Below are 9,711 nucleotides of genomic sequence, written 5' to 3'. Positions count from 1 at the left end.
GTTTTATTCAAAAAACAAAAAAAAAAAAATCTCCAACGTTAACAAATCTCATGTAAACAACAAGCCCTTCGGCCCAAACGGTAACAGAAATGGGAATAATAAAAGCCCACCGTGACAAGGCTAGTGGTTTTTCTTTTTTTGTTTTTTTTTTGTTTTTTTTGTTTTTGGCACTTTCTTGTACACAAGTAAACGGACTACCATTTATAGACGCTAAATATCAAAATTCCAATATCCATCTTCTTTCTTCGGTAATTTCAAGTTTTTATTTTTATTTGATACATACTTATAATATATATGAGGTCGATGTATTAAGTTGATTAGCCGTGAATATGGGTAACAATTTTAGGTTTGGAGTCAAACTAACAAATGCATCATCTGATCTATCGACTCTTAAATGGTTTTGGTGCAGAACTAATTATTATTCCAGAATATAGTTTTTGCACTTGGAAATTGATAGCAAAAGAAAGTATATGCTTCTCTATTCTTACATTTTAGCTCGATGTTGAATGTTTGCATATCTGCAAAACCAAATGTAGAAACACTGATACTGCCAACCTAACAATGTTGAATTAGGAAAATATAAGGGGCTACCTGTTTGAGAAGAAGCTAGTCCTTTCGTCAGCTTTGTGTCATTCCTTTACGAGAAAAGACAAAAAGCTAAGAAAACTGGTACAAGATGCTATGGCATCTGGTTATAAGATTTTAATGAACTCGCTGTACTGTACGGTAGATTTGATATAAATCCTGGCTGTACAATAACAGAGATATGCAATGAAAATAGATATGAAAATCTATAGAGAATGCATCTAATTTTATCACGGGGGATAACACGCTCAACTTTCTGAATTAATGATTATATATATGTGTATATATATATATATATATATATAGTGCGTTTACAATGTGAGAAGACTGCAGTCTATCCATCCTGACCAAAAACATAATTTTACTCTTGATCGTTCAATTAAAACCAACGGTGCAGATCAAAATTACAAATTTCCTCTCAAAAATTCATTCCCACGTGCTGAGAACATCTTCTACAGCCTTCCCTTCCCTTCCTTTTCTGCTACCACCATTCCACCTTCTTTATTTCCTCTTCTCCTCTATCTCCTCTATCTTTTTATTTTTATTTTTTTTTTCTTTTTTCTTAAATAAAATCTTGGCGACTTCCTAGATCTTTCGAAACCCACCGCCCAAGATTCCAAAACCCACCGTCCAGGATCCCAAAACCGGGCCACTACCCTGGTACAATCCCAAATCCAATCCACTGCCAGATTTTATTTGTAAAAAAGACAAAGAAGACAGAGGAGAAAAGGTAATGAAGAAAGGTGGAATGGTGGAAGCAGAGGAAAAGAGAAAGGGAAGGGAAGGAAAGGATGTGGGAGGGAAAAATTTCAAGTATTCCTGGAGTGTGGAGTGTGGAGTATTCAGAACTCAGCATTCTTTAAATAACATGTGTATTATCTTTTTCCAAGTAATAAAAGCCTTGTTATTCCATTTTTGGGTTGTAAAGCAAAATCAACGTTGCTGAGTAGACAGAGAACCAAATCCAAAGATTGTACTGCAGATAATTTTTTTCCCTCTTAAATAAAAAATTAGAAATCTAAAACCACCCAACATCTTATGGAAGTTGGTTTCTTCTTGCAAGGGCGAATTAAGTATGATTTTATATTTTTTTTTTTTAAAAAAAAGAAAACTTAAATCTCATGATCAGTAAAGGTTCAAGACCAAATATTTATTTATTTTTCTTTTTTTGGTAAAATACATGACCAAATATTTCATTACTTTTCCATTGAAGATCGAGTTATTTGGTCCATTTTCCTATTATTGAAGGATTGAAAAACTGAGTGAGATTCGGTTGTTGATTTTTACTTTATTTTTATTTTTAAATCGGTATTCTGAAATTTGGTAACTGGAAAATGACGAGGTGAGATGAGGGACTGCAAAGCGATTTGATAATAGTATGGGGATCCTAGTTTCTGTGTGGAGTGATTTGAGGCTGATAGCAAGAAAGGCCTGGGCGATGGGTTTTGGAATGTCTGGGATGTCGCCCAAATTTTATTTAAGGAAAAAAAAAAAAAAAAAAGAAAGAAAGAGATAGAGGAGACAGAGGAGAAGAGGAAATAAAGAAAGGTGGAATGGTGGTAGCAGACGGGGAAGGGAAAGGAAGGCTGTAGAAAATGTTCTCAAAATGTGAGAATGAATCTTTAGGAGGAAATTTGTGATTTTGATCTGCAAACCATTGATTTTAATCGAATGGTCAAGAGTAAAATCACATTTTTGATCCCGATGGATAAAGTGCGGTCTTCCCACATTATAGACGCACTATACAATAACAGAGATTTGCAATGAAAATAGATATGAAAATCTATAAAGAATACATCTAATTTTATCATGAGGGACAACACGCTCAACTTTCTGAATTAATGATTATATATATATATATATATATATATATATCTATTTATATATATATTGTTATTAATGGAGGGCAAAAGCCCCGAGTAACAACAACTACACGAGTTGAACGTTTCACATACTTGATAGAAAGTAGAAACATTCAATCTTTTTTTTTTTTTTCTAAAAATTTAAATTAAACAATTTTAAGTGCAATTAATTTTAATCCATCTCTAATAACAATGTAAATTATAAAATTAGACATACTCCATGAAACTTTCAACAATAGGATCAAAGTAAAAACCATGAAAATCTAAATGCTTATCTTTCAGTTTTTGTGATTAAGGTATTTTAATTATTAAGATGATTTATTGGGCCAATTATATCAAGTATATGAAGTAGGCGGAGATACACCATAGTGGAAATCTTTTAAAGGCGTACATCAATTTTGCCTCTACATACGTAAAATAATAATAATAATAATAATAATAATAATAATAATAAACAGAAATAAACAACTTTGCCTCGATTATTTCCCCCTAAAAAGAAAATACTTCTCATCTAGGTAAATTAATGGATAAATCGTAATCAAAATTATACATCATAATCTCATTTGGGCTATGTTTTATAATTTTATAGAATTTAATATCAATGATTGAATCGGTTTTCTTTCATTAAATTGTTATTTTTTATTGTAAAATGCATCTTACACTAGGGCTTATATATTCAATAAAAAAATAAGTTAATAAAAGAAAAATCGAATGCTGAAACTATGAATTATCAAAGTATCTCCACTAATTGTATTTATTGATAGATTTTTTTTTATCATATTAGAAAAATAAATTGTTATTTAAAAATTTCTCTTTAATGGGTTTGTCTAAACATCTTTTTCAAGTTAATATGACAAAAAAAAAAAAAGAAAATACTATCAAGATAACCTTTAAGATTTGGAAAGTCTATTCAGTATTATAAAGTTTACTAAAATATAATTTTTTTTAAAATTCCATCAAAAGAGAAAATAATGTAATAAAATATTTTATTAAATTAATAGTTAATAAAAAATTTTTATGCACATTATTATTAAAAAATAATGTTATAATTGACTATATATTCGTACAACATATATTTATCCAGTGTTAATTTTGATAGTATATATAAAATAATCCGCATTTACTATTACTCACTGTTGAACATGTTCTCAGGTCAATTTGGTATAAGCTTGATTCTCTATCTATATACTTTTTTAGATCTCTCATTATTATTATTATTTTATGGGAACTCTCATTTGTTATATATATATATACATATATTAATTTTCATGGATTTCAGTTACATTTTAAATACATTTGTACCCTTTTTTTTCTTTTGGGGGGGGGGGGGAGGAGATAGATATTTTGAAACATGATATGTCTATATCAAATAAAAAGTTAAAAACAAAAATTAAACACATATTATTTATTAGAAATCCGCTTGTAAAAACTTCCCGTTAGTAGAGAAATATTCTACCTTACACGGACCAATTATTTTGAAAGTTTTGATTTATAAATTACAAATTGATGCATACCTAAGCAAGAAATTAAACGAACCTAGCACTTATAAGAATGAAGTTAGTTAATTCTTTATTCTACAGACAGAGTTAGTTTTGTGGTGGGATAATAACTTCGCCGGTGAGCACTCAAATAACAAAGTGCGGCTTTATCAACTAGATTGGTAAAATGTGTGTAAACTCATGACAAATGAACCTCTTGTTTATCATGCTAATAATTACATAAATTGAAATTTTGTAGGGCAAGGAGTAGATTGGACCCACTTCCATGATCTATTCACTATGCAAAAATTGATATTTAGCGACACTCACTTAGCAACGCTACGAAACAAATGTATCTGAAAAAACAAAAATGCGACCCTGAGATTAATGTGTCAGTAAAAATTCAATAAATATACAACGCATCCAAAAACTGTCGACCTCAAAAGGTCGCTAAAAACAAAAAATACGCGATATATCCATTAAAGGTGGCTGAATGTGGGGCTGGCCAGAGTCGCTATTAATAGTGTGTGTATATTTTATCTGAATTGTACTATACGTTTAAATACTACTAATGAAAAATGAATACCAACCGTTAATCTATATTTACATAATAATAAAATTTAATTATACAAGGTTGTTGTTCAATTATATAATTTTTCTTGTATAGCTTATTTTTGCAAATATCTTAAATAGTATTCTTTTATTTCAACTAAAAATAACCAGTAAAAATATTAGAGCAACATAACTGAGCTTTTTTTTTTTAATAGAGATAACAGGCGACACACAATCTAAATTGTGCATCGCCTGTTACCTTCTCTTTACTTTTTAATTTTTTTTAAGTTCTTTTAAACAATCTAATTTTATTTCAACAATAAATAACCAGTAAAAATATTAGAGTAATAAAACTGAGATTTTTTTTTAATATATAGTTAATAGGCGACGCACTATGTTAGATTGTTCGTCGTCTATTCATTCCTACTTTTTTGTTTTTTAGTTCTTTTAATCAATCTAATTTTATTTCAACAATAAATAAGCAGTAAAAATATTAGAGTAACATAACCGAGATATTTTTTTATTTATTTTTTATTATATATGTTACAGGCGACACACTAATTAGATTGTGCGTCACCTGTTCTCTTTCCTTTACTTTCTAATTTTTTTTTAGTTTTTTTAAACAATCTAATTTTATTTCAACAACAAATAATCAGTAAAAGTATTAGACAAAAAAAAAACAAGCTTTTTTTTTTATATATATATAGTTAATAGGCAACGCACTATATAGATTGTGCGTCATATGTTCTCTCCTCCCTTTTTTTTTTAGTTCTTTTAATTAATCTAATTTTAATTCAACAACAAATAATCCATAAAAATATTAGAGCAATATAACTGAGTTATTTTTTTTATTTATTTGTTATATGTGTAACAGGCGACGCACCAATAAGATTGTGCATCGCCTGTTCTCTCTTCATTTTTTTTTTTAAATCTTTTGATCAATATAATTTTATTTCAATAATAAATAACCAATAAAAATATTAGTGTACCAAAATCTAGTTTTTATATATATATATATATAGTTAACAAACAACGCACCAATAATATTGTGCGTCGCTTGTTCTCTCTTCACTTTTTTTTTTTTAAGATCTTTTAATCAATCTAATTTTATTTCAATAATAAATAACCAATAAAAATATTAGTGCGCCAAAACTAAGCTATTTTTTTTTTATATAGTTAACAGGTAACGTACTATTTAGATTGTGCGTCGCCTGTTCTCTCCTCATCTTTTTTTTTTTTAGTTCTTTTAACAAATATAATTTTATTTCAATAATAAATAACCAGTAAAAATATTAGAACGCCAAAACTGAACTTTTTTTTTTAAATATAGATAACAGGCGACGCATCATTCTTCAACCAATGCTCGCCTTTTCTTTTTTTCTTTTTTCTTTTTTTTTCCATTTTTTTCTTTAAATATTTAGAAACTCATAAAAAAAATAAAATCAAAATAGGACCATGACAAGAATTGAACCCAGGACCTCCTACACTCTCAAAAAATCACCATACCACCAAACCAAATGACTTGTATGTACTAATAGAACAAAAACTAGGTAATAGTGTTACGCAATGCATTATTTAAAGAATAGACGATGCATTCTTCAACAAATGTGCTGTCGTTTCTTTTTTTTTTTCTCAATTTTTTTGTTTAAACATTTAGAAATTCATAAAAAAAATAAAATCAAAATAGAGTCATAATAAAAATTGAACCCAAAACCTCCTATACTCTCAAGAAATCATTACACCACCAAGCTAAATGACTTGTCTATACTAATATAACAAAAACTAGCTAATATAGTGTTAGGCGACGCATTATTTAAAGAATGCGTAGCCAAATAGATGAATAGGCGACGCATTCCTCAACAAATGCGTTGCCTTTTTTTTCTTTTTTTTTCAATTTTTTCCAAGACCTCCTACACTTTCAAGAAATCACCACACTACCAGGCCAAACGACTTGTATGTACTAATACAATAAAAACTAGCTAATATAGTATTAGGCGACGCATTATTTAAAGAATGCATCGCCAAATATATGAACAGGCACTCATTCTTCACCAAATGCATCGCCTTTTATTTTATTTTTTTCAATTTTTTTGTGTAAACATTTAGAAACCCATAAAAAAAATAAAATCAAAATAAGGCCATAACAAGAATTGAACCTATGACCTCCTACACTCTCAAGAAATCACCCCACCACCAAGCCAAATCACTTGGATGTAATAATACAACAAGAACTAGCTAATATAGTTTTAGACGCCGTAGTATTTTAAGAAAGAGTCGCTAAATAGACGAAAAGGCGATTCATTTGTCAGCAACTGCGTCGCCGTTTCACCCAACTAATTTTTAACTTTTTTTTCAATTTGAAAATTATTTTAGTAATTTTTTAATTTTGCAAATATGTTTTTTTTTTTTTTTTTTTTATAAATGAGCAATCAACAAAACTAATTAAAGATAAAAAAAAAAAATGGAATAGGTGACACATTTTAATTGAATTGCGTCGCCTGTTCCTTCAATTATTTTTTATTTTTTTTAAAAGAAAAGCAATTTAATAGACTTTCAATTTTTAAAAACAAGTAAACTATCATTGACCACAAACACATGAAAGTTAAACTCATTTAACATACTTATGTAGATAAGTTGGTAAATAAATGCTTGTTGAATAAGAATTCTATATTCGGTACCCTATCTCAAATTTGGTCTTGAGTTATTTTGTGTCTCGTCTATACACATATATGTGAATAACTGAGAAAAGCACTGACAAAACTATTTTCTATTTTTAGATCAATGGAATTTATGTCCATTGGATTGTTACATGAACATATTTGTAGATGAACAATTAAAAAATTATTTAAAGATTATAAAGAAAATATAAAAAATGAAATAGGCGATGCTTTTGGACCATATTGCATTGCTTGATCCCAAAATTCAAGAATAGGCGACCCTTCTTGAAGAGAATGAGTCGCCTGTTCTCTTAATTAAAAAAAACAAAAATTTTGAAAGACATGCAAATTTTATAAAGAATAAAAATGTACTTGAAAAACAGAAAAATAAATAGCAATTTTCGATATTGTACTTCGCATTTTTAAGAAATATTTTCAGTTTTTATTTGTAGATGAAAAATAAAAAATTAATCAAAGAAAAAAAATGCAATTGGGAGAAAAAGGCGCATTTTTGCCATTTTTTGAAAATTTTTGGCGTGTTTTAAAATTTTTAAGCGTTCCTTTGAATCCTTTTTTCTTTTTTAAAACTACATTAAGTACACTAGCTAATAGATATTAGATTTAGAAACAATCTAAGAGAGACTTGAAGAGTGAGATATTTCGGATTTCATTTTTCATTTGCCTACGTTGTCGTCGGTCGGGAAGCTGGATTTCTCTATGTCGCTCTTGTGATTTTCTGGGTTTCATCTTTCTTTGTCTCCATCGTTTAGGTGAGTTTCTTTTTTCTTTGTGGTTGGCAAAGACATGAGGTGGGTTTTTTTTTTTTTTTTTTTGTTCATTTTAACTGCAGGTTAGGTTCGTTGGGTTTTATTAATCTTACTTTTGTAGAAATTTTGTTTGCGATATTGCTTGACATTGTTTTGCTAAGTTCAACAAGTATTTTATGTTAAAGATCAACTTGATTTAAGATGGTTTATTGTTTTAACTTCACCACAACATCGTACTTTTGTTGAAGAAGATGTTCATGGAGATACTACGATGGTTCACAATCTATTTGACATATAGTTGCCAAGTATCGATGAAAATGGTAATGAGGATGGATGTGAGAGTGACTATGTTTGTAATAACTGTGAGGGGAGAAATATGTCTCGTCAAATTTTAAGAACAATGGTAATATTCTTTAAATTTTCATTTACTAAATTACAAATTTAATAATGATTAATATTTTATTTATTTTGCATAAGTATTAATAACTTTTTTAATTTTTCCATATGCAGTATGAGGGTGTAATATTGTCAACAAAAGGACGTCAACTTCCATCTTAATGAGTATGCATTCATGGAAGTTTAATTAATATTAAATTTTTTTATGAAACATATAATAGCTTACAAATTATGTAAAAATATGTCAATAAGATGATATTTAATTTATTTGATAATTAATTTGTTATAACAAAATATTTATTTTAAATTTTTGTATTCTAATTATTTTGGATGAAGCTAGTTTTCGTTTTTTTGTATTTTAATTATTTTTATATTTTTCCTATTTTAATTACTTTTCACAAATTTAAAAAAATTAAAAACAAAAAAGGGGCGACGTATTAATAAATAATGCGTCACTAAAAGTGTCGATGCATCGCTAAATAGGCGACTCTAATAATGCGTCGCTAAATAGTTAACTCTATTAATGCGTCGCTAAATAGATGACTCATTAGCGACTAATATATTTAGCAACTCTATATAAAACAGTCACTAATATATTTTTAGTGACATTATTGCAGAGCGTCGCTAAATAAGAGTCGCTATAAATGGATTGATGGAATGCGTCGCTAAAAGTTAAAAGATAGGCAACTCTCATACTGCATCACTTATTATCTTATGGATTTAGCGACAGGAAGTTAGACGATTTTGTTCGATATGTCATTGTTTATTTTGTGCGATGCATTTATTGCGTCATTTATCAATGCAATTCTAGTAGTGATCCTACTAAAATAAAGCAATGAGATGGATTCTAATATACAATTACAAAAAAATTATTCATGTAACAAACAATTACTTTAAGATGCCCTATGATGCCAACAGATAAAAAATCTATGTATATATGTATATAGATATATAGTATAAGATATATTTGTAATGGCTGTTAAACATGGCATGATTTTGGAACTTTGACAATTATTTATCTTTTAATCATATATACATAATTAATAGTCTATTCAATTGCAAGGCTGAAAATTAAAACTATTGTATATATTTGATTCCTGCAATATAATTTGCAGTTAGATACGAAATGTTTTTATGTTAAAATAATGCGGAATAAATTCATATTTAAATGTCAGTGTGATAGATTGGAAATTGGTGATGAGGAAGGGAGGGGATGGAAATTCCAAACAAACAAACAAAAAAAGGGAAACTTGTGGGAAATGATTGAGATTTGAGACTTTTGTCTGTGGAAAGAATTTTGTAGGGCTAGGCCAATGAAAGTAGAAAAGGGGGGGTGTAGATAGTGGGGGCATGTAAATTCAGAAGTGAAAACTCCAAAATGCTATATATGTAGTAATAAAATGGATGCAAAGAG

This window comes from Ziziphus jujuba, chromosome 5 (genome assembly GCF_031755915.1).
Source record: "Ziziphus jujuba cultivar Dongzao chromosome 5, ASM3175591v1".
In the NCBI taxonomy this organism is placed as follows: Eukaryota; Viridiplantae; Streptophyta; class Magnoliopsida; order Rosales; family Rhamnaceae; genus Ziziphus; species Ziziphus jujuba.
The sequence above is the reverse complement of the archived record's forward strand: the minus strand, read 5'-3'. Positions refer to the sequence as shown.